Consider the following 26,866-nt stretch of genomic DNA (forward strand, 5'->3'; position numbering starts at 1 on the left):
TTGCAGAGCTAACTCGCGACTGGGCTGGGTGTTTTGTGTTAGTTCAGCGCCGCGCGTGTGGGGAGCACTGGTTCTGTCTCAGAAGCGAGTCTGTCGCGCGGGATGGCCTAACGGAAGGAGCCACGCTGCGTGTGACAGGAATGGAGTGGCTGCGCCACAACTGCTACATTTGTCAAAATGGGATGAGGGGCAGTAGCGGTAAATTTGTTCACTGTGTCGCTGCGAGGATACATGGCGAGATAATTCAAGTTTTATTGCACAAATGGTAAATGAGAAACATTAATTTAAGTAGATGATGATTTACACCTTGTAAGTATTTTTGAAATACGTGATTTTGTGAACAGCTGTACGTCACTTTCTTAAAAACAGTCAGTTGTGGTCAGATAAGAGACCAGTATCTGGTTTTAACATACGATGAAAAAACCCATGTTTAAGAACAATGTGCACTAAAAACAACATTCATCACATATCTATAGAACAGTTGTCATAATCTACACTTGCAAAATAACATAAGTTACAGGATACGTGTTAAGTCATGACAGCTTGCATGAAGATCATCGCACAAGCTGTGTTACCATGTGCACATGTTTTGAAATTCTTCCTGAAATTTACCTTTATAGGATGAGAATAGTCATCGTATATTATTATTTACGTTTGACACAGAAATCATTTAACAGGCAGAACGATGGAATGAGTATCTTGTTTCTGTATTTGTAAGAGCGTCTCATATTGTCAGCTAATCTCTTAAGATGATGAATTTGTTTCTTGTAATTTGTGATAAAGTAAGATCGTGTTAAATGTTGCAAATAGGTATAAGTATTGCGAATATATCATTTGAAAATTTCTGATGAGGCTGCAACACTGTAGTGGTAGTCGAGTGATTTGTCAACCTTCATGGAAGTTGATGTGTTCATTCATTTTCATTTGTGTACTACAGAGACACATATTACCAAATATTGCCCTTCTGGTGCATAAGTTCGTAGCGTTTTTGTTTTGCATGTTGGTATTCTGATTTGTATGGATTTATTTATTGAGTATCATTTTTTACTTGTGGTTCAATGTTACTACTTGAGTTTTTATGTTGTCACTTTGTCATTAAGAGATAGCAAGAAAATTGAATGTCAATTGGAGAAATCGGAACATTTCCGACGTATTCTTCTATCTGAGCTCAACAGAGAGACGACTGCTGCGGTGGCAGCCAGGAACAATTGCGCAGTGTATGGGGATAATGCCTTTGGACAGAGCACGTCGAAAATAGTTTTCTCTTCTCAAATAGAATCGTTTTGGCATTAGTGACTCTCCACGTTCAGAAAGACCTTTGAGGTTTGATGAAGATCGTTTAATCGCATTAACTCGCAATGGTCCACATCAGTGTACTCGAGAACTGGCAGATGTGACGAACTGTGATCATTCCACCATCGAGCGCCATTAGCATTTAATGCGTAGCGCATGCTCTAAGCCAATACCACATAACTCATTGGGTAGCCATATATGCATTTCTACTTGTCAGTCATCAGCTGGCTCTGAACACCACCAACCATTCCTATTCTGTATCGTTATTGGTGACAAGAAACGGTGTCCTTATGCTAACATAAGGAAAAGAAAGGAATGGCTAAGCCCAAAAGAAAGCAGCAACTCACCGTGCAAAGACCTGCACGATCTACAAAAACGTTATGCATCTGGTGGAGCAGCGACGGGTGGTGTACTACTAATTGCTTCCGCGATGTGTAACCATCACTGGGAAATTTATTGTCAACACCTTAGTTGTCTTGCAGACGCAGTCCAAGAACAACGACCAGGAAGACTGAATGAAATGATGCTACTCCATGGTAACAACTGCCTGGATTCGGTTAGACTGAAAAAGCGCACTATACAGGTGTTGGGTTGGGAAGCCATTTCGCACCCTCCTTATCCATCTGATCTTGCAGCCTCAGATTTTCACCTTTTCCGCTGTCTGTCGAACAGCTTTCAAGTAACTTCCGGTTGAAAATGCGCTCGGAACATGGCTCGACGAATTCTTCACCTCAAAACCACGTGATTTTACAGCCGCAAAATACAAAAGTTGTCCCATTGTTTGCAATAGTGAATGAGAAAATTTTATTGATAACTAATGTCTCTGTTATGGTATGCGTTGTATTTGTTATAAACAAACACATCCGAACAGGCCGTGAAAGTCCAATGACACCGACCAGACGCCATGTCATCCTCAGACCGCAGGCGTCGCCAGATGCGAATACGGAAGCCATGTTGTCGGTACACCACCCTCCCGACCGTTGTCAGTTTTCAATACCGGTATCGCTACTTCTCAGTCAAGTAGCTCCTCAATTGGCCTTACAAGGGCTGAGTGCATACTGCTTGCCAACAGTACTCGGTACACTTGGGCAGTGACCCATCCTAGTGCTACCCACACCCGACAGCACTTAACTGGTGGAAACTGTGTTACCAATGTAGCAAGGCCGTTGACGTTGTGTTATGGAAAAACGCTGCGAAGTTATGCACCAAGCCAATATTATACAATATGAAATGTTTCAACACGTTTGTAATGTATACAAGTGATTTTTTATAATATTGTATTTTCATTTTTCCTACTTATGTTGCAGAGTGCTCATATCTTCATTGGTTTTAGAAACATTAATTTTTAACAGTTAATAAGGTAGTGCAGTTACCACACATTAAATGGTCATTAACAGTTCCGAAATATTTGGTGGAACCCGAGAAACAGCTTGTATGACTGGGCAGTTACACATAGAGGTCGGGCATGGTAGGCTACTCTTTGACAATCTATCCCTGGAAATGAAACGTCTGACAAATATAACAAATGTTTTCAAATTTAAGTAAAAGATGTTTTTCCTTAATTACGCCTTCTATACTATAGAGGGTTTCCTGAGTGGAATTTATTGTTTATTTTTATATAAAAGTACTGTAAATGATTAGCATGCAGCATCTAGCCACAGAAATAACTTTTTTCATTTTATAGTGTAGTAGTAAATGTTTGCCTAGAAGGAAAAAAAATCAAGGAAATAATGGTTAGCTACCAGGGGGACATTAACCAGCAGACTGTCTTTCTCGTAACTTGGATCATTACGAAAATATGAACAGCAGTAAATCTTTTTTAAGTAGCAAGCTAAATTTTTTATTAGGTAATCCACTTTCTCTCCTGAAGACCGGTTCAAAAAATATATCACATAAACATGGGGTTACTGAAAACGTTACACAAAACTAACTGACTCCCGTGTTTTAGCATACAGTAAAGGTATGCGAGGTGACGTAACTGGTGTACTTGCTGGAGTTGAGAGCAAGAGAACTGAAAACACAAGGAAAACACCCTCCGGACACCCAGTCAATCACCTTCGTTGAAATTTCGTTTGAGTACAATGTATACCAAGGAAGAGAAGGTAGAACTGCTAAGCATCTTTGGAGAATATAAGTTATCAGAGCAGTAACTGCAACAGTGTTTTCTTATTTACATTATGGATATGTGTGGTACGTTACTGTAGTACTCCTTTGGTGACAGTGGACTGGAGTCTAGCCGCGAACGGTAGTTGTGTGTACCTGTCGCTCCAACGTCTGAGAGCTTTTCCTTCTCATTAGTGCTGTGCCTCTCTCCTTGTTACCTGCAACGGTCGTTCGCTGAAGTACGGGAATCCAAGATCCGTTTAGCTTCAGGTTCATTTTTTCTTATTGAAACTGTCGTCTTCTTTATGGATTTCTGTGGCTTCCCTGAATAACTGGACGTGGTAGCTCTTCTCCACAGCGAGAACTTCAGTGTCAACGAATTTTGTTGTGTGGATGGTTTCACACAGCACGTCCTTCTCCGCGGCCTATTCCTCCAGCCTATGTCACACGAACTTCTCCACATGTACGGAGTTTGCATTATATTCCCGACTTGCTATTGCCACTTTCCTGATCTCACAAACTCTTTGATCCTTTTGGTTGGTTTGTCAGTCATATTTACGCCGTGTTAGTACAATATATGTCACCCTGGCTCCTGCGGCAGAAATACTATCCCCGACATTTCTTCTTCTGACATGTAATTTCGCCTAATGCTCTATTTTGTGGAACCTCTTATGCAACTGGTGGAGTACCAATTGTCCCTCCGAATACATTCAGATGTTTCATCTCGCTTCTGTCGTGCGCGGCTCACATCTTCCTCTTGCACGTTTCGCGAGCGTATTAATTACGCCTTATTTTGGCTTGGGTGATGATTCGACAGTTCGTGCAGCCCATTAAGGAAATCATATTTCCTGATATGCAGTGCTTCTCTTCCATAGAACTGTTTCAACAATGCATTTAAACAGTTTACCTCAAAGATACAGTGCTCACAACTACTTGTCGCATTCTGTAACAGTACTGAAGAAGCCTATACTCATACTACAAATTATGATTTCCCAGGCAGTTTGATACAGGGAAAAGCTATGCTCTTGGAGAAATTACGGTAAAGGTACTGTATGTTATTCAGGGTAATACTTTGTAATTCAAAACATTCACATTTTCTATGGACAGTAACCTGAGGGAAGGCTACATCATCTTTAGAATAATGAAAAATGAAGGCTGCATCAAGGGAAAACCACGCAAATATATGAATGTTAAATGAATAACTCCGTTAGTTAACTGTTGTAGTATAATTAGGCTTTTTATCTTATTCAGAAGACAAAACAGCTTGCATTCGGCCTTTCACTACTGAAATATGGTGACAGTAATTTGATATACGTTTTATTTCACGGGCTATGAGCACTCAGGAACAATGGTTCGTAATGCAACCGACACCTATTAAACTAGAATTCTGAGAACGGAAATAAAGCTCATGTGGATGTTTTGAACCAAGCAGCTCGACTGCGCGGAGATATTGGTCTTTGTGTAAAATTTTCTGAGCGTTCTCCAACTTCTGAACCTGGAAAACAAGTCACTGAACTTGGAGGTGTACTATAGGTCAGTCAGCAACACCTTGTGGTAGCTGCGTACGTCACCAGTCATGTACGAGTAACTGGTGACGTCCACCCTAAAACCGAGACAAGACATCAAATCCAGAATCACAGAGATGTTTGCCAAGGTTTCCATTCATATCGATGAATGCTTCAATCTCTTCAGAAGATAAATGCACAATGCCACTGGTGATGACATTCCCATGAGTTTTTTTTCCCCAGTGAATTACACTGCATCGGCATAATTAGAACTTCATGTGGGCTACAAATTATGAATGGAGACACTCGCACTCTGTATTTTACCTCTTCGTTTCTCCACTTTTACCCAAAGAAGGGTGTAGTGTTATGTAAGACAAGTGGTAGTGGGTGTTACCCAGAAAAACACCAAGAGCTGATTACAATGTTCTTCTCCTGTTACAGTACCCATATTTCTCAGCCCCTAATCAGTTTTATGTCTGTAGCTTGTCGTGTACAAACTGCTCTTCTTTATTAGGGAATATGAAAGATTTAATCCCCGTTGTTCATGTGAGTCTGCTATAACAATATAAGTCTGGGTTTAAGAATTAAAATGAAAAATCCGATACGAGCATGGTGCATCACCCTCCTACTTAAATATATATTTTTGAAAGCTGTAATTTATACTTCTTAGACATGGCTATAGTTACCACAGAAATGTTAACACAGAAGTATTAACTTGTCCCAGATGTTTCAAGTTCCTACTAGACATTTTGTGGTTTTGATAGTGTTTAATCTTGTGAACTGAAACTAGAGTAAAGTGAACTGTTATTCTTTATACTCGTGTGTATCTGTGTTGTAATGCTGAACAATGAAAATGCGAAGTTATGAAAACACTATTTGACGAAATGAGTCGTCAAAACTGAAAGTGTGTAACGGCACTTTTAATTAACTTCGACCAAATTAATTAGAAAGTCAAAACTGTGAAATAAATAAGCTATCCTGTGAAACTGTATTGTAGAGTACAGTTAGCAGTGCTATAACACCTGGTGCCGCAATACGTTACTTGCAATTCCAACACACAAAGTTAACGGAATGAAAATACTGAATAAAATTGACAATTTAATTTTGAAAGTGTGAATCGCCCAAATGCTTGCCTAAAATACTCTGTAAATTTACTTGCGCAGTCTGACTGACAATATTCTAGACACAGGATAATGCACAAGCAAACGTAACACTTCACTGGAAAAATGAAACTATGTGCACGTGAAATGTAATCTGAACTGAACTTTGCCCAAACTGATCTGATAATAAATTTTGCAAAGCAAATCCAGTTGTCAATAATCTGTCTTCACTGTAATGCAAAACTGGCTCTAACTAATTTCATATGGCTTACCTGTGGCAACGAAAACTTGTTGTGATGAACATAAAACAGTGGAGCAGCAAGCAAAGTAAACAGGAAAGAAAAGCCTTGCGCAATACAATACATGGACGTGCAACTATTCTAAAGAGACGTCTCAGTTTTAGTCACCGTGTTCCGCAGAGTGCAAAGTGGTGAAAAATGATGAGAAAATATGAAATTATTTTGTGAGGACACGGTGTCGCAATTCGATGTTGCAGAATAATTAAACGGAAACAAACCTTTGAAAAATTGTTTTGCAAAAACTGATACTCATAGTATGACTATTATAACCTTCTTTAGAAAATTTATCGTTTATAACAAATTTTATTCTGCCAAGAAATTAATTTGTGAATATGGTAATGGATTGGTGAAACCTATAATCTCTGACTGCAAGCCATGTGAACCAATAACTCTACTTACTCACGTCTGAACAACAGAACTGACTTACGCCAAACCAAGAAACAAATATTCCATTAAAACCTTCAGCTATTCAAACATTTCTTAACCATGTACAAGTATCTTTAAGCTCTACAAGCTTAGCCAACACCACCCGACTCTTCACTAGCATAGCTTATAATGCATACTGCACCGACAATGCTAGTAGCAACCAAAGATCACAGTCCAGGTATTCAGAACTTCTATGGCGTAACATGTCGACTACCAAAAACTGCTGTTTGAGAAACGTTGAGCGTACAAATATGAAATATGACTCATCCAATGAAAACATAAAGCTCACATCACTTTCCTTGAACCCCACACTTAATCTATAACCTTATTACTTCTCCGCGAAGTGAGGCGGTGACGCTGATAACATTCCATCAAAGAAGTTAATTGATCTCGGGCGAAAAAAGTATAAGGCTTTAACAACGAGAATGTGGAATTATTTCTTTCTGTCAAAACCGTTGGGTAGTTGTATGGTGGGGGAGTGACAAACTACATTGGGAATGTCACACTATGCTCTGCCTACACGACTTGCTAACAATACACTGCCCAGTCACATTAATGTGACAGCCTGTCAAAAACTTGAATAATCATATTTTAGCAGCTCAAGACTTGCTGGGAACAGTCAATGAGTCTCTGGAAGGTACTGATAGGGGTGTGGAGCCATGCCGACTACAGCTGAGCTGGATTTGTCGTATGAGGAACTACGACGCGAGCAGTCCAGTCGAGGTGGTCCCACAGGTTCTCGATTGGGTTTAAATCGGGAAATCTGATGTCTACATCTACATTTATACTCCGCAAGCCACCCAACGGTGTGTGGTGGAGGGCACTTTACGTGCCACTGTCATTACCTCCCTATCCTGTTCCAGTCCCGTATGCTTCGCGGGAAGAACGACTGCCGGAGCCTCCGTGCACGCTCGAATCTCTCTAATTTTACATTCGTGATCTTCTCAGGAAGTAGAAGTAGGGGGAAGCAATATATTCGACGCCTCATCCAGAAACGCACCCTCTCGAAACATGGACATCGCGAAGAAGAGCGCCTCTCTTGCAGAGTTTGCCACTTGAGTTTGCTAAATATTTCCGTAACGCTACCACGCTTACCAAATAACCCTGTGACGAAACGCGCCGCTCTTCTTTGGATCTTCTCCTCTGTCAACCCGACCTGGTACGGATCCCACACTGATGAGCAATACTCAAGTATAGGTCGAACGAGTGTTTTGTAAGCCACCTCCTTTTCAAAGGACTCTCCCAATGAATCTCAACCTGGCACCCGCTTTACGAACAATTAACTTTATATGATCATTCCACTTCAAATCGTTCCGTACGCATACTCCCAGATATTTTACAGAAGTAACTGCTACCAGTGTTTGTTCCGCTATCATATAATGATACAATAAAGGATCCTTCTTTCTATGTATTCGCAGTACGTTACATTTGTCTATGTTAAGGGTCAGTTGCCACTCCCTGCACCAAGTGCCTATCCGCTGCAGATCTTCCTGCATTTCGCTGCAATTTTCTAATGCTGCAACTTCTCTGTATACTACAGCTTCATCCGCGAAAAGCCGCATGGAACTTCCGACACTATCTACTAGGTCATTTCTATATATTGTGAAAAGCAATGATCCTATAACACTCCGCTGTGGCACGCCAAAGGTTACTTTACCGTCTGTAGACGTCTCTCCACTGAGAACAACATGCTGTGTTCTGGTTGCTAAAAACTCTTCAATCCAGCCACACAGCTGGTCTGATATTCCGTACGCTTTTACTTTGTTTATCAGGCGACAGTGCGGAACTGTATCGAACGCCTTCCGGAAGTCAAGGAAAGTGGAATCTACCTGGGAGCCTGTATCTAATATTTTCTGGGTCTCATGAACAAATAAAGCGGGTTGGGTCTCACACGATCGCTGTTTCCGGAATCCATGTTGATTCCTACAGAGTAGATTCTGGGTTTCCAGAAATGACATGATACGCGAGCAAAAAACATGTTCTAAAATTCTACAACCGATCGATGTCAGAGATATAGGCCTACAGTTTTGCGCATCTCCTCGACGACCCTTCTTGAAGACTGGGACTACCTGTGCTCTTTTCCAATCATTTGGAAACTTCCTTTCGTCTAGAGACTTGCGGTACACGGCTGTTAGAAGGGAGGCAAGTTCTTTCGCGTACTCTGTGTAGAATCGAATTGGTATCCCGTCAGGTCCAGTGGACTTTCCTCTGTTGAGTGATTTCAGTTGCTTTTCTATTCCTTGGACTCTTATTTGGATGTCAGCCATTTTTTCGTTCGTGCGAGGATTTAGAGAAGGAACTGCAGTGTGGTCTTCCTCTGTCAAACATCTTTGGAAAAAGGTGTTTAGTATTTCAGCTTTACGCATGTCATCCTCTGTTTCAATACCATTATCATCCCAGAGTGTCTGGATATGCTGTTTAGATCCACTTACTGATTTACCGTAAGACCAGAACTTTCTAGGATTTTCTGTCACGTCGATACATAGAATTTTATTTTTCGAATTCACTGAACGCTTCACGCATAGCCCTCCTCACGCTAAATTTGAGTTGACCGATTGTGCGTTCCAGAATGACAAGATCACTCGGGGAATGCTAAGAAAACATTCCCCAGACCTTAACGCTCCCTCCTGATTGCAGCACGTTTGCTTTCAGACGTTTCATGCCTTATAAGCCAACGTGATTCATCTGAACCTGTCGCCGCTCAGTGGACGCCCAGTTGCGGTACTGGCGTGCAAACTACAGCCTTTGTCGCCGATGAACCGCTGTCAGCATGAGTGTATGGTCCTCGCGGCACGCTTTATAAACCCTCTATGCTTATCATTCCAACTGCCATCTGTGAGTGGTTATTGCACGTTGACGCCCACATAGGCGGTGGTCACATTATTGTAAGTGGACCGTGTATGTTCACTACTGGCCATTAAAATTGCTACACCAAGAAGAAATGCAGATGATAAACGGGTATTCATTGGACAAATATATTATTCTAGAACTGACATGTGATTACATTTTCACGCAATTTGGGTGCATAGATCTTGAGAAATCAGTACCCAGAACAACCACATCTGGCCGTAATAACGGCCTTTATAGGCCTGGGCATTGAGTCAAACAGAGCTTGAATGGCGTGTACAGGTACAGCTGTCCATGCAGCTTCAACACGGAACCACAGTTCATTAAGAGTAGTGATTGACGTTTTGTGACGAGCCAGTTGCTAGGCCACCATTGACCAGACGTTTTCAATTGGTGAGAGATCTGGAGAATGTGCTGGCCAGGGCAGCAGTCGAACATTCTCTGTATCCAGAAAGGCCCATACAGGACCTGCAACATGCGGTCGTGCATTATCCTGCTGAAATGTAGGGTTTCGCAGGGAACGAATGAAAGGTAGAGCCACGGGTCGTAACACATCTGAAATGTAACGTCCACTGTTCAAAGTGCCGTCAATGCGAACAAGAGGTGGCCGAGACCTGTAATCAATGGCACCCCATACCATCACGCCGGGTGATACGCCAGTATGGCGATGACGAATACACGCTTCAAATGTGCGTTCACCGCGATGTCGTCAAACACGGATGCGACCACCATGATGCTGTAAACAGAACCTGGTTTCATCCAAAAAATTGACGTTTTGCCATTCGTGCACCCAGGTTCGTCGTTGAGTACACCATCGCAGGCGCTCCTGTCTGTGATGCAGCGTCAAGGGTAACCGCAGTCATGGTCTCCGAGCTGATAGTTCATGCTGCTGGAAACGTCGTCGAACTGTTCGTGCAGATGGTTGTTGTCTTGCAAACTTCCCCATGTATTAACTCAGGGATCGAAACTTTGCTACACGATCAGTTACAGCCATGCGGATAAGATGCTTGTCATCTCGACTGCTAGTGATATGATGCCGTTGGGATCCAGCACGGCGTTCCGTATTACCCTCCTGAACCCACCGATTCCATATTCTGCTAACAGTCATTGGATCTCGAACAACGCGAGCAGCAATGTCACAATACGATAAACCGCAATCGCAATAGGCTACAATCCGACATTTATCAAAGTCGGAAACGTGATGGTACGCATTTCTCCTCCTGACACGAGGCATCACACCAACGTTTCATCAGGCAACGACGGTCAACTGCTGTTTGTGTATGAGAAATCGGTTGGAAACTTTCCTCATGTCAGCAAGTTGTAGGTGTCGCCACCGGCGCCAAACTTGTGTGAATGCTCTGAGAAGCTAATCATTTGCATATTACAGCATCGTCTTCCTGTCGGTTAAATTTCGCGTCTGTAGCACGTCATCTTCGTGGTGTAGCAATTTTAATGGCCAGTAGAGTACATACAAACCTTTCAGGTAAATCAGTGGACATATTACTGAAAATCATGGACAAATTCCTACAGTAATTCTTTTGGTTAGTCTTCACATACAAACAGGAAAACTCAGCTAGTAATTTTATAATATATGTAAGGGCATACAAAGCTACTCGCGAGTCCGTCTAGGTATTAGTGAAAACCGTGCCAAAATGCCTACAGCAGTTCCCGATATTAGCCTTCACATATATACAGAAAGAATCTGCGGAAGGCTTTGTAATATGTGTATATACTGGTCTATCTTCGCAGTCATCTGTCTACTACTTTTCTTGCCAGATATCGCCTCCCCTATAGCCGACCAGCTCCAATTGCCGTCACAAGATGTCGCTCCAAACGCTAAGCGTAAATGGAACAGATAACAATATATATTTTACACATTCATCAACCTAGTGAATCATTCTATTGCCGAAGCCCATATAAAAAACAGTCAACTAGGTTCTGAAATTAACTGTAACATATAGCCGGAAATCGCTGTGGGGGCTTCAAATTAACAATGCGTGTTGATATAGATAGAATATCAGCATATTTTGAATAGAGTAGTTTTATTTCGCCTACGTGGCAGTAACCGGAGGCATATGAGCATTGATATAATATGTATTTCTTGGCTCAATATTTCATCTGTTAATGCATCTTTCTGTGACGGTCAATGTCTTAATAGAAGCAAAGCGTGGCTATTTTCCAAACTAATATATCACCTAACGACGTACAGAGTGTAATCAAAAAGTAGCAGGACTGATTTTATTACAAGTAATGTATTACACATAATGGTACAAGTACTAAATAGTCTTCGAAGTAGGAGCCTTGTGCTTCGACATACCAAGTATAACGTGTCTGCCAAACTGGAAGTCGCTGGGCAGAGTCTTCGTTACAGCTGCTTGGATATCGTCGGTGGAGTCGAAACATTGTCCCATCATGTCCAGTTTTAAGTGAGAGGGAAGAGAAAGAAGTCCAGTGGAACCATGTCTGGGCTGTAGGCCGGATGAGGCAAGGTGGCAACGCCATACTGAACCAGCCACTCCCGCATCAACAGGGCAGTGTGCCAGTGCACACTACCCCTGTGGGTGATCGAAGTCCGGTCGCACGCAGTAGGCTCGTTTTCCCAACCTCTCGAGCATTTCCACGTAGAACTGTGTGTTCACAATTTTCCCAGGAAGTACTGGGTCCCTGTTGATGACGCCACAATGATCAAAAAGACCAGAAGCATGGTTTTAACCCTGGACTTGTTCTGGACCTTCTTTGGACTAGGATAATTGTTCGTTTGCCATTCCGAACTTTTACGTTTCGTCGTACTGGAAACATCAGGTTTCGTCTCCGATAATTTAGTTATCGAAGATTTCAAAAAAAAAATGGTTCAAATGGCTCTGAGCACTATGGGACTCAACTTCTGTGGTCATCAGTCCCCTAGAACTTATAACTACTTAAACCTAACTAAGCTAAGGACATCACACACATCCATGCCCGAGGCAGGATTCGAACCTGCGACCGTAGCAGTCGCACGGTTCCGGACTGCGCGCCTAGAACCGCGAGACCACCGCGGCCGGCTATCGAAGATTTCTGTGGTGGTTTTCAAAGATTTGAAACAAAAACCTGACGGCGTAGAGGAGCTGCTCGAGATTCCGTTCCATGCTCTGCTTGACGACATGGCTTCACAACGGTTCACGAGAAACTGTGAGATCATCCTCCACAGGCGTGGGTGTAGAGGGTCGCGTTCTGTTCGTGGAGGTCTCGCCACATGCCCAGCTGTTCGGCCTCCCCTCCGTTGGTTTGTGTGGCCTACAGAAACTGCTACTTTTTGATCGCACCCTGTGTCTTGAACTCCTACAGTCCCAATTTTACAATGGCTTAATGTTAGCATATTCAGCTACAACCAGTGCGACGAGAAAGTAACGTAGTCGTTCCATCAGGACAGGCTTCGAAACCCTTCTCTCTTCCACCGCTGTGCTGCTGTTCGACGCCAAAATCGCTGTTCTTATAGCTTTGAAACCGTTCTCTGCACGTTCTTTTACAGCAGGTGCCTCCGTGTACCAACTGTCACAGCGACATTTCTGCTTCGTTTTCCCCGAGGGCTCTGTTTCTTCTTCAGCAGTCTTGCCGCAGATAGTCACACGCCTACATTTTCTCCCACAGCTTTCGACCGGACGATTGAAACGAGAATGGGAAATCGCTGGTTTACTGCCTGTGGGAACATTTCTTGACCAGGCCCCTGCCACTTCACCATTAGCTAAGAAATGAGGTGCGGTCACGGGAAGCCCCATGTTCATCAAGACGATTTATTCAATTTTATAGACAGTGTGCTCCCTGCCGCCGTTGGATAAGCAGCTGCCAGCAGCAAGTCGTATACACTTAGCTTACTTATTTGTTACGTTGTCTAATTCTTAATTTCTTTGCGTGTTTTTGGGTACTTGCACTGTTTAATTCATAAATTTCGGGCGTATTATAGTATTTGAGAGTTGCAGCATCGTGCTTTAGTGTTTACTTCGTAGAATCTTACTTAAATTGCGTGTGAGTTTCGTATAGGAGGTGTAATTTCGAGTTTTAGTTACTGTAATCGTAAATTCAGGCAGATTGTAGCGCAGTCGTTAGGCATTTGCACAGGTTAGTTCATACATTCTTTGCGTGTTTCCCTTGAGTTATCTAGGCACGGACTCGTGTTTCAGTAACTGTTGTTCAACACCGATTAGAATGGACAGGGACTGTAATTGCTGTGTTCGGATGAGGGCTGAGTTGGCATCCCTTCGCTCACAGCTGCAAGCGGCGCTGACTTCGGTCACGCAGCTTGAGGCTGTTGCCAATGGGCACCACTGTGGGGAGCCGGACTTGGGTATCACGGGGATCTCAACCTCGTCCCGTCTGTCCCCAGATCGGTCTGCCGCTGTGGTTGCCCCGGTTGCTGCCCGCAGTGGGGCTGAGCCCTCGCCTGTGGTTGATTGGGAGGTCGTTCCAAGGCGTGGTAGGCAGCGAAAGACGTCCCCGGAGGCTGATCAAAAAGCCTCCCCGGTGCGTCTGACAAACAGGTTTCAGGCACTGTCTCTGACTGAGCCAGATGCAGCTGCCTGCCCTGTTTCAGAGAATCATTCTCAGCCTTCAAGGTCCGGGCAATCGCAGAGGGTGGTCTTATTGGTAGTTGGGAGCTCCAATGTTAGGCGCGTAATGGGGCCCCTTAGGGATATGGCGGCTAAGGAGGGGAAGAAATCCAGTGTGCACTCCGTGTGCATTCCGGGTGGAGTCATTCCTGATGTGGAAAGGGCCCTTCCGGATGCCATGAGCACAGGGTGCCGCCAGCTGCAGGTGGTGGCCATGTCGGCACTAATGACGTGTGTCGCTTTGGATCTGAGGAAATTCTCTCTGGATTCCAGCGGCTAACTGATTTGGTGAAGGCTGCCGGTCTTGCTTACGAGATGAAGGCAGAGCTCACCATCTGCAGCATCGTTGACCGAACCGACTGCGGGTCTTTGGTGTAGAGCCGGATGGAGGGTCTGAATCAGAGGCTCAGACGGTTTTGCGACCGTGTTGGCTGCAGATTCCTTGACTTGCCTCATAGGGTGGTGGGGTTTCGGGTTCCGCTAAATAGGTCAGGAGTTCACTACACTCAGCTGGCGGCTACACGGGTAGCGGAGGCTGTGTGGCGTGGACTGGGCGGTTTTTTAGGTTAGAAGGACTCGGGAAATTACGGGGTGGGCTGCAATCTCAAAGGGTGCAAGGCAAATACAGGACGTGCTTGGATCAAGGAACAGTCGGAATTGTAGTTGTAAATTGTTGTAGTTGTGCTGGGAAAGTCCCTGAGCTACAAGCGCTAATAGAAAGCACAGAAGCTGAAATCGTTATAGGTACAGAAAGCTGGCTAAAGCCTGAAATAAGTTCTGCAGAAATTTTTACGAAGCCTCAGACGGTGTTCAGGAAAGATAGATTAGGCAGAATTGGTGGTGGAGTGTTTGTGTCTGTCAGTAGTAGTTTATCTTGTAGTGAAGTCGAAGTAGATACTCCGTGCGAATTGGTATGGGTGGAGGTTATACTTAACAGCCGAACTAAGTTAATAATTGGCTCCTTCTACCGACCCATAGACTCCGATGATGTAGTTGCTGACCAGTTCAGAGAAAATTTGAGTCTCGTAACAAAGAAATACCCCACTCATACGGTTATAGTGGGTGGGGACTTTAACCTTCCCTCGATATGTTGGCAAAAATACTTGTTCAAAATCGGTGGTAGGCAGAAAACATCTTCCGAGATTGTCCTAAATGCTTTCTCCGAAAATTATTTCGAGCAGTTAGTCCACGAACCCACGCGAACTGTAAATGGTTGCGAAAACACACTTGACCTCTTAGTCACAAACAATCGAGAGCTAATAGAAAGCATCATGACTGATACAGGGATTAGTGATCACAAGGTCGTTGTAGCTAGGCTAAATACCGTTTCTTCCAAATCCACCAGAAACAAACGCAAAATAATTTTATTTAAAAAAGCGGATAAAGTGTCACTAGAAGCTTTCCTAAGAGACAATCTCCATTCCTTCCGAACAAACTATGGAAAAGTAGACGAGATGTGGCTCAAATTCAAAGATATAGTAGCAACAGCAATTGAGAGATTCATACCTCATAAACTGGTAAGAGATGGAACTGATCCCCCATGGTACACAAAACAGGTCCGAACGCTGTTGCAGAGGCAACGGAAAAAGCATGCGAAGTTCAAAAGAACGAGAAATCCCGAAGATTAGCTAAAATTTACAGACGCGCGAAATTTGGCACGGACTTCAATGCGAGATGCTTTTAATATGTTCCACAACGAAACATTGTCTCGAAATTTGGTAGAAAATCCGAAGAAATTCTGGTCATATGTAAAGTACACAAGCGGCAAGACGCAGTCAACACCTTCACTGCGCAGTGCCGATGGTACTGCTACCGACGACTGTGCCGCTAAAGCGGAGTTATTGAACGCAGTTTTCCGAAATTCCTTCACCAGGGAAGATGAATGGTCCAGAATTTGAAACACGAACAGCTGCTAGCATGAGTTTCTTAGAAGTAGATACCTTAGGGGCTGCGAAGCAACTCAAATCGCTTGATACGGTCCAGGTCCAGATTGTATACCGATTAGGTTCCTTTCAGATTACGCTGATACAATAGCTCCCTACTTAGCAATCATATACAACCGGTCGCTCACCGATAGATCTGTACCTACAGATTGGAAAATTGCGCAGGTCGCACCAGTGTTTAAGAAGGGTAGTAGGAGTAATCCATCGAACTACAGACCTATATCATTGACGTCGGTTTGCAGTAGGGTTTTGGAGCATATACTGTATTCAAACATTATGAATCACCTCGAAGGGAACGATCTATTGATACGTAATCAGCATGGTTTCAGAAAACATCGTTCTTGTGCACGAAGTAATAGCCGCTATCGACTGGGGACCTCAGGTTGATTCCGTATTTCTGGATTTCCGGAAAGCTTTTGACACCATTCCTCACAAGCGACTTCTAATCAAGCTGCGGGCCTATGGGGTATCGTCTCAGTTGTGCTAGTGGATTCGTGATTTCCTGTCAGGAAGGTCGCAGTTCGTAGTAATAGACGGCAAATCATCGAGTAAAACTGAAGTGATATCAGGTGTTCCCCAGGGAAGCGTCCTGGGACCCCTGCTGTTCCTGATCTATATAAATGACACGGGTGACAATCTGAGCGGTTCTCTTAGGTTGTTCGCAGATGATACTGTAATTTACCGTCTAGTAAGGTCATCCGAAGACCAGTATCAGTTGCAAAGCGATTTAGAAAAAATTGCTGTATGGTGTGGCAGGTGGCAGTTGACGCTAAATAACGAAAAGTGTGAGGTGATCCACATGAGTTCCAAAGAAATCTCAAGGCTGTCAATTCAACTAAGTATCTGGGTGTTAAAATCACGAAAAACTTCAGTTGGAAAGACCACATAGATAAAATTGTGGGGAAGGCGAGCCAAAGGTTGCGTTTCATTGTCAGGACACTTAAAAGATGCAACAAGTCCACTAAAGAGACAGCTTACACAACACTCGTTCGTCCTCTGTTAGAATATAGCTGCGCGGTGTGGGATCCTTACCAGGTGGGATTGACGGAGGACATCGAAAGGGTGCAAAAAAGGGCAGCTCGTTTTGTATTATCACGTAATAGGGGAGAGAGTGTGACAGATGTGATACGCGAGTTGGGATGGAAGTCATTAAAGCAAAGACGTTTTTCGTCGCGGCGAGATCTATTTACGAAATTTCAATCACCAACTTTCTCTTCCGAATGCGAAAATATTTTGTTGAGGCCAACCTACATAGGTAGGAATGATCATAAAAATAAAATAAGAGAAATCGGAGCTCGAACAGAAAGGTTTAGGTGTTCGCTTTTCCCGCGTGCTGTTCGGGAGTGGAATGGTAGAGAGATAGTATGATTGTGGTTCGATGAACCCTCTGCCAAGCACTTAAATGTGAACTGCAGAGTAGTCATGTAGATGTAGATGATAAAGAAAGGTGTGGCACAGAAAAGGCTAAATTTCTTCTTTCTTTTCTCAAATTTATACATGAAGGGAAACTAACATTGTCCTCAATATTTCAGTGCAATACATTTTGTACGTGTTTCCAGTCAGAGTCTCTGACAGAAAGAGTCAGTGCTTTTAATGTCACCGAAGATTGTTTTGACTTTTCTATATGCTGAGCCAGTCCTTGCGATAACCATTTCTTCTTTGATTTCTTCACATTTTTCATGCAACCATTTCTCCTTAGCTTCCCTAAACTTCCTATTTATTTCTTTCCTAAGTACCGGTAACCCTGAATTTGCCTGAACGTTTTTGTACTTCCTTCTTTCATAGATAAACAGTAGTATTTCTTGTGTTACCCATGGTTTCTTCGCAGTTACCATTTTTGTACCTATGTTCTCCTTTCCAACTTCTGTGATTACCCTTTCAAATGAGCTGCCTACTGAGATATTCCTTATCTCAGTATCTATAGCCTTACATAACTCCAAGCTTATCTCTTCATTTCGTAGTACTTCCGTATTCCACTCCTTCGTGCACTGATTCCTCCTAACTAGTCTCTTAAACTCCAGCCTACTCTTCATCACTATTGTATTCTGATCCTAGTCTATATACGCTTCTGTGTACGCTCCTTACAATCAGGCATCTGATTTCAGAATGTCTGCCTGACCATGACGCAATAATTAAAATCGTTTCGTATCTCATGGTCTTTTCCAAGTATGCCTCCGCCTCTTGTGATTCTTGAACTGGGTATTCGCTATTACATGTAGCTCATCACCAGTCCTCACTTGTAATTTTTACAGTAAAGATTCATCTGCTAAGAGTTGCCTAGAGCTCTGAGAGGGAACTTACATCGGTTACATGGCTGTCGCCTATCTGACTAATCTTCCTGATACATATGTAGTGCGGGTTGCATGAAACGATTTCGGTAGGGGCAGCTGAATCACTTTGTAGATGTAAATGCGGAAGTGATGGGTACGGCGTTAGAGACATAACTTCTTATTAGGTGGACAGAATAAAAGCCGGGAACAATGGATTGCTCCATGGAGTATTATATAGTGTTTTCGCTTTTTTTATGAGACTGACAATTTTCGCTCTGTCATATGTCTTAGTTAAATTACAAATGAATTCCAGTCTTAATACTAGCAGCAATCATGTTAAAAGAAAAAAAAGCTACCTACCGGTATTTCTGTTTATTAAATCCCCGAGCCACTCTGTCGTTAACATGCCACTAGAGGAGTCAAAAACAGATCTGTACCAGGACTGCAGAGATGCGCCTGAAAATATTCTTTTTCTCTTTTTTCGAGGCGATAAGCAAAACTTTACCAATACGTCTCGTACTATATTGTAATAGCCTGATGCTTGCTACAGGGGCACACGAATGTAGCTACTGCTGCCAGTATAAATAACTCTGAAAAGCCCTGAAAGTTGCCACAGATTGCTCCCCATGCCCCCCCCCCTCCCTTTGACGGTTAGAAGATCAGTATTAGAGCCAACCTCATTCATCACGCGACGACGCCGCACCGACACAGACCGCTGCGCCGGAACTTGGTGCGTGCGCCGTAATCCCGCCGCGGCAGAAACAGCGACAGGGGAGAAGGGAGAGAAGGCACCCTCGCACCCAGTTCCGTCTGGCTGCTCCATTAAAACTTGGCGCCGACTTGCGGCGAATTCCGCGCCGGCACGACCCCGAGTTTTGCTAAAGCACGCTTCCGGCACGACTAGCGCCCCAAAAAGAACAACTTGCTGCCCTCAGACCGTGCTGCGATGCGCGGCGTAGTGGCTACTGTGCCGGAGGCCCTGGAATGTTAACGACATCAGGGTGTGCGCCGTCCGACGGCGGACTTCTTTCCGTGGCGGCTGCGGGCAACGTCGTATTAGTTGGCCAGTCATTTAGAGCGCGCTAATGAGAACCCGGACCCGACGCAAGTTTCTAAATCTGTGTCCTTATAACCACGGTTCCAGACATAACCTTGTAGTACACGATCTCCACACTGTAACACACAAATGGGATGGCAGTATGCAGATATGCAGCTGGCGGTAGTATCGCGTATACAAGGTATAAGAGGGCCCTATAAATGCGGAATGGTAGTTGGAGCACGACAGATGGGACATTCCATTTCTGAAATCATTAGGGAATTCAGTATTCCGAGCTCCACAGTGTGAAGGGTGTGCCGAGGATACCACATTTCACGTATATCTTCTCACCATAGACAACGCAGTGTTCGACGGTGTGCACTTAACGACCGAGAGAAACGGCGTTTGTGTAGAGTTGTCAGTGTTAACAGACAATTAACACTGTGTGAAACAACCGCAGAAACCAATGTGGAATATATGACGAACATATCGATTAGAACAATCCGGCGATATTTGGCGTTAATAGCCTGTGGCAGCAGACAACCAACGCGTGTGCCTTTGCACGACATCGCCTGCAGCGCCTCGCCTGGGCTCGTGACCGCACTGCTTGGAACCTAGGCGACTGGAAGAGTGTGGCTTGTTCAGGTGAGTCCAGAGTTCATTTGGTAAGATCTGATGGTAGGGTTCGAGTGTGTCGCAGACTCCACGAATACATGGATCCAAGATGTCAACAAGGCACTGTGCAAGCTGATGTAGTTCCATGATGGTGTGGTGAGTGTGTACAAGGAATGGACTGGGTCTTCTGGTCCAACTAAACGGATCATTGACTGGAAATGGTTATGTTCGGCTACTTGGAGGCCATTTCCAGCCATTCATAGACATCATAGACAGTATAGCTATCACACCCAGCAGACAAGAATTAACTGGTGAAATTGTAAACGATGATTTTCAGAAAATCATTAAGTGGTTCTCTGCAAATGGGCTCTCATTAAACTTTGACAAAACACAGTATATACAGTTCCACACGGTAAGTGGAATGACACCATTAATAAATATAGATTTTGCAAAAAGAGACATAATGTCTTATGGGATAACAGCAATCAGTGATTTTATAATGTTACTTAAAATCCGTCTTGATTGCAAATTTGCAATCAAGAGGGATTTTAAGTAACATTATAAATATAGACTTCGATCAGAAATCGGTAGCTAAGTTAGAATATTCAAAATTTCTAGGTGTATGCATTGGTGAGGGGTTGAACTGGATAAAACACACTGAGGACCTGCTGAAACTTATGCTATTAGGGTCACTGCAAATTTTGGCGATATACACCCGAGTAAATTAGCTTACCATGCCTATTTTCATTCTCTGCTTTCGTATGGCATCATATTCTGGGGTAACTCATCATTGAGTAAAAGAGTGTTCATTGCACCAAAGCGTGTAATCAGAATAATTGCTGGAGCTCATCCAAGATCATCCTGCAGTACTTATTTAAAGAGCTAGAGATGTTCACTGTAGCCTCACAATATATATATTCACTTATGAAATTTGTTATTAACAATCCGAACGATTTGAAAAGTAATAGCAGTGTACATGCCTACAACACTAGGGGAAAGGATGATCTTCACAACTCAAGGTTAAATCTAACTTTGGCTCAGAAGGGGGTAAATTATGCTGCCACGAAAGTCTTTAGTCACTTACCTAATAGCATCAAAAATCTGAGAGATAGCCATATAGCATTTAAAAGGAAATTAAAAGAATTTCTTAATGGCAACTCCTTCTACTCATTAGATGAATTTTTGGATATAGTAAGTGGGTAATTTCCCCATCCCCCACAAAAAAAAAAATAAAAAAAAAATTAAAAATATTAAGTGTCATGTAATATTTTGTGTAATGTAATATCTTGTATAGACACCTTTTATTAACCTGACACGTTCCACATCATTACGAAGTGTCGTATTCATGATCTATGGAACAAGTACTAATTTAATCAGATCATGTTCCAAAACAACGATGTGTCATCTCACAACTGTTTGCGTTTAATTTGAATAACGTTCTATCTCCAGCCAGAGTGTAGTATTTAAAAAAATGTCAAGTATGTAGTAAAAAATTACGTATTACACAGATTGAAGTCAACGATATGCATTCTCCACGTATAGGCTGGCTTAACCCCGGGACTTCTCACCCCGACGTCACACAATTACGGTAGGAGTTCACAACTGGAGTGAAAGTACAAATGAGTGTAGAAAGTGCCGCAATCTTTGATCTTTATAGTATAAAAGGAGTCTTGATAGCTACAACGGATCGGTCCTCCGTGGTAGTGGAAAGCATCAACGTGTCTTCCTCCAATGTTCTAAAAGTCCGTCGGATATTAGGGAGGAAGACGAGACTAACTTACGAATGCTGCTCATGCATGGTTGTTTACATCTATGGGCGGGTTTAGTGACATCGCTGAACAGTCAAAGGGACTGTGACTGTGGTACACTATCCACAATCAGCGCCTATCTTTAGGAGTTCTGGGAACTGGGGTGATGAAAAACTGTTTTTGATATGTGAACTAAAGTTTTGTGGTCTTTATGGGTTTTAAAACTATTTTAAAATTTTTATTTTTATTTGAAGAGATTTCATATTTTTTTGCCCTACATGCATTAAATTACTTATTATTGTATTTTGTTTTGTTGTTGGGATTCCCCCATTTTTTCACGCTTATTTTGGTCTCGTGTGAAGCTGCCATGATCTTTGATCTTTATAGTATAAAAGGAGTCTTGAAAGCTCAACGGATCGGTCCTCTGTGGTAGTGGAAAGCATCAACGTGCCGTATGTAATGAGTATTTCCTCTCCCTTTTTTGCACCATATACGCAGTATAACCAAATCAACAAACATACCGCAAATTGGATTCCACCTATTAATCAGGCCTATCAATACGGAAAACACACAGACAATCGAGCTAAAAATAATGGATGTACTGAAAATTTTGAACAACAAAACTAGCACAGCTGTAGATGAAAGACAATAGAGACTCCTTGGAGTACCAGCATCCTATGATGACCGACCAACGCTACTGCAGAAGTCAAAGATACTAATGGAAACCAAAGATGAGAAGATAAACACAGACAAAAGTGGTGTCTGTTCTGTCGGACATGTCCGACGGAATAAGAACCACATACTTATATGTGAAAACTTTCTGTAGGTCTGACAACCAAACATGATTCCTTCAGCGCGGATGCACACCAGGTTTCGTTTTCAGTATCACATATAACACGACAAAAATCACTATCTATTGCAGAAAGCAAGTACCACCTATATGAGACTAGCATCAGTGTGTGTATTGTATTGTGTATTAAACCGGGGATCTAGAGACGACGGTGAGGCTTCGGCTCGTCGTAGCCCTTAGTGGTTCACAACCCCACAACAGGCCACAGTAGTCCACCCACCTCATCGCCGCCCCACATCGAACCCAGGGTTATTGCGCGGTTCGGCCCTCAGTTGACCCCCCCTCCCTCCGGGAACGACTCATACCAGACGAGTGTAACCCCAAATGTTTGCTTGCTAGAGTAATGACGGTGTACGCATACGTGAAGACAGTGTTTGCGCAGCAGCCGCCGACAAAGTGTGACTGAGGCGGAATAAGGGGAACCAGCCCGCATTCGCCGAGGTAGATGGAAAGCCGCCTAATAACCATCCACAGGCTGGCCGGCACACCGGACCTCTAATCAGCCGGGCGGATTCGTGCTGGGGACCGGCACGCTTTCCCGCACGGGAAGCAGTGCGTTAGACCGCGCGGATAGGCGGGCGGGCTGAACATACAGTAATGTGAGTAGCCCTTGTTATCATTTTACTAAAAAATATAAGTAATCTTGGACAGCAAAATACATAAAGGTCAATTTCACTTTTAGGTCCTACGAATTAAACATCTTAGGAGCTATAAAAAAAGAACATACAACCTACCACTTACGCTTATGCTGTGTCTAAATTTCAAATTTTAGCTCATTCCTTTTGAAGGAAATAAACAATGTTGGGATTTGTTTAACAGTGGAAATATATAATAATTCGAGCTACAGGGGCTGCTCGACCTGATACGATATTTATGTTACGCATTTTAATGATTTTGCGTGGTTCACTATCGAAAGACATTCGACTATATGAACTATTTGACAGATTTATGCAACGATAATTTTGTAACAAGTTGAAGAAAGACACTTAAAAGAACTACAGTCTAGTTTCTAGTGAGGTGGGTGACAGGAATTCCCATGCTGGTTTTTATTAATGGCTGAAAACGCTACTTGTCCAAAGAATTATTTTCCAGCACCGCCTGTGATACTTCTCCTGTAGAGCAGTGCCATCAAAGGAGACCAACTTGTGCTCATTTTTTGTCTTGTGTTATCGGGAAGCAAAGAGGGATGACGGTAACGGAGCATCGTCAAAGGGCGATTTAAAAAGGTTACGTGATAGAAACGCTCCTCCATCATCATAAAGGAGACTGGGAAGTGAGCAGTGACAATTTCATGGATATTTGTACTTCAAAGAAAAGCTAGTAGCAGAGAAAGACTGCTTCAAAAGAAGAAGATGTTTCAAAATGAGATGTTGGTTCGTTTCTTGAAGGTGCATTCACGCGTAGACAGATATACACGTAGACCTTTGGTAATGACGTCGAATATTTCGCTTTGACTGAGATTTTTTCCTTTATTGGTATTTCATCCACCTCGTCGCGTATGGGTGGGTAGCGGGTCGTTAGCCGAACAACCAACCCGCTCTTCAACCAAAGGATATGGAAAGTACACACAGAAGAAATATAATAAATTAAAAGGTTGATATTTACAAACGATTTAAAATTTTAAGGATGTATGTAATGAGGATTTAAAAGAAAGGAAACATAAATTTCATCTTTCTTTAATTTAAAACAGAAAAAGTAAAAGGTGAAACAAAAACAATAAACACACATTTAAAACCTCTAAAATCCGATGTAAAATCTATGATCTTCAAATAAAGCCGTGCTTGTCACTACACCGTCGCTGGAAGAAGAAAGCTTAAGTGTTTAGTGGGGTTAGAGGATGTGGATTTACGTGAAGGATTGACGGGTGACATCGAGAGAGGCGGCGTGATTGTTGGATGGACAGGAAGTGAGGCATTGTTTGGGGTATCGGTAAGGTCAAAATATGAAGAGGTAAAAAGGAGCAGGGGAATATGAACAGTGAATCGGAAAAGGGTAGGGACAGCTGGGGGTGGAAGAGGAAGACGGAGAGCTGATGAAGTGGGATGGGTGGAAAGATATCGTAGTTGGTAGGATTGGTAAATATCGGAACTTTTTGAAAACTTTGTGGTAAGGTCTTATGGGACCAAACCGCTGAGGCCATCTGTCCCTAAGCTTACACACTACTAAATCTAACTTAAACCAACTTACGCTAAGGACGACACACATACATGTCCGAGGGAGGAATCGAACCTCCGACGGGGGAAGCCGCGCGGACCGTGACAAGACGCCTAAGACTGCGTGGCTACCCCGCGCGGCATATCGGAACTAATTTCATTCTATGGGAGAGTGAGATGCGTTCATATTTCGTCGGGAGATGTGGAGAATGTTTAGGTGTTGGGTTGGTGGAATACGTCGTTATAAGCGCGACAGCGTATTATGAATGGAGATTAGTGGCGAGGCATTAGAATTAGTGGAGACGAGTTTGCGGATGTTGTAGGTTGTTCGAAGATGTTCAGTGTGAGTGAGGATTGTTGAGAAGTTGACGAGATGATAAAAATGGATGTGGAGAGAACTAAACGAATGCTGAAAGGAATTCGGAACGCATTACATTCTAGGATATGGAGATACGGAAAGAACGTAGATGGAGATTCATACAACATTTGCGTAGTAGAGAATGGTTGGAATCAAGGTCTTTCAGGTTTATGGGATACTAGATGGATGTTTTCCCCAAGTACGGTTACATAGTCGTTTTAGTCTATTGTGGGCTTTCTATGGATCGTTAGTAGTTGAGGTTTTTATCCTATTTACCGGTCGAGGGTTTGCGCAAGATATTTTTATAAAGTAGTTAGGCGGACAGGACAGTTCTATGAGATAGAAATCTCAGAGGCGGAAGTAGTTCTTCCTATAATTATGGCCTGGGTTTTAGAGGGGTTGATTTTGAGGAGCCATTAGCTGCACCAAAAGGTAAAATAATTAAGGTGGGCTTGGAGGGATCGTTTCTCGAGATTAGCATAAAATGCTAGGAAAACGATGTCATCACCATAGTAAAGGACGTGAACTGGTGGAGGTGGTTTTGAGCATATCACCAATGGAGACGAGATAAAGGAGAGGAAAGAAGACAGATCCCTGGACCGTATGCAGTGGGATGGATGTAATGGGAACTGGTATTGTTGATAGTGTCGAATATTGGGCCATTAGATAACAAGGACGCAATAAGGCGGACGTTGATAATGGGACTAGGAGTCTGGAATACCATGCACGGCCATAGGCTACCTCCAGGTCTTGGGATACAAAAATAGCTTGGAACAGGATGTGAATGAGGCACAGGAGCTGATCATCAAAGGAGAAGATGGTACGGAAGCTTCTGTGGTTAACAGGAAGCAGGCGGTGATGTATGCGTCAGCAAGTTCTTTGTATCCATCCTCTTCTAAGTTCGACAGAGAGTTACCAGACGCAGGAAAAGAATATGTTCGAAAAAACAAGCAACGAGAGTTCCATAAGATCGTATTTTAAGAAGAGGACAAGAGCGGTTCTACAGTACTTCCCTCGGGCACTCCTGACGATTTGTTTCCGATAAACTCTAGTCGTTAAGAACATTGTATTCGGTCCTATTACTTCGAACCACTCACATGTCTGAGAACCTATTCCGTATGCATGACTAGAAAATATGCGTGAAGAGGCAGGATGGTCTGCTTTTCATCCTTCAGATTCTTCCATATTTGGTTGACGAAGAAACGTAACGTGTGCCAGAGTGATTTCGTTGCCCCATCTAACACATGTGTTAAAACAAGAACATTAACGAGCGCGCGATTCACGGCATACAGCATTGCTTCACTCAACTTCGTTTGCAAGTGAAGAGCGCGAGAGGCGAATAAACGTAGTACAGTTCATATTGCTGGGATGGGGCAGGCGTAACGACTCCAACAGCGTAATTAAATAATGCGGCGGGCCTTTTATGTCAGCGACACCTGTGAGGTATCAGCCGTTCCGCGCCACCCAGCGTGCGCTACATGCGTCACCGAGCTCCTGTATTTTTTTTACAAAAAAAAAAAAAGAATTACCTCTCGGTTTGTTGGGCATAAGCCGGAAATATGCTTTTCATTTGCCAAATTATTCCGTGTGTGGCTGACGAAGACACGTGCGTGCCTATACAAATGGTCACTTGCGTGTGTGTGTGTGTGTGTGTGTGTGTGTGTGTGTGTGTGTGTGTGTGTGTGTAAAAGAGGCAGAGAGAGAAAGAGAGATATTCGGACAGGAAGTGAAGAGACG

General features: G+C 43.2%; 1 protein-coding gene across 1 annotated transcript in view; it reads right to left on the bottom strand.

The window, feature by feature from the left end:
- LOC126252370 (5-hydroxytryptamine receptor-like) overlaps window positions 1-26,866 on the bottom strand; it is a 420,451-nt gene that overhangs the window by 189,280 nt on the left and 204,305 nt on the right. The gene's annotated exons all lie outside the window — the stretch shown is intronic.

Source organism: Schistocerca nitens, chromosome 4 (genome assembly GCF_023898315.1).
Source record: "Schistocerca nitens isolate TAMUIC-IGC-003100 chromosome 4, iqSchNite1.1, whole genome shotgun sequence".
In the NCBI taxonomy this organism is placed as follows: Eukaryota; Metazoa; Arthropoda; class Insecta; order Orthoptera; family Acrididae; genus Schistocerca; species Schistocerca nitens.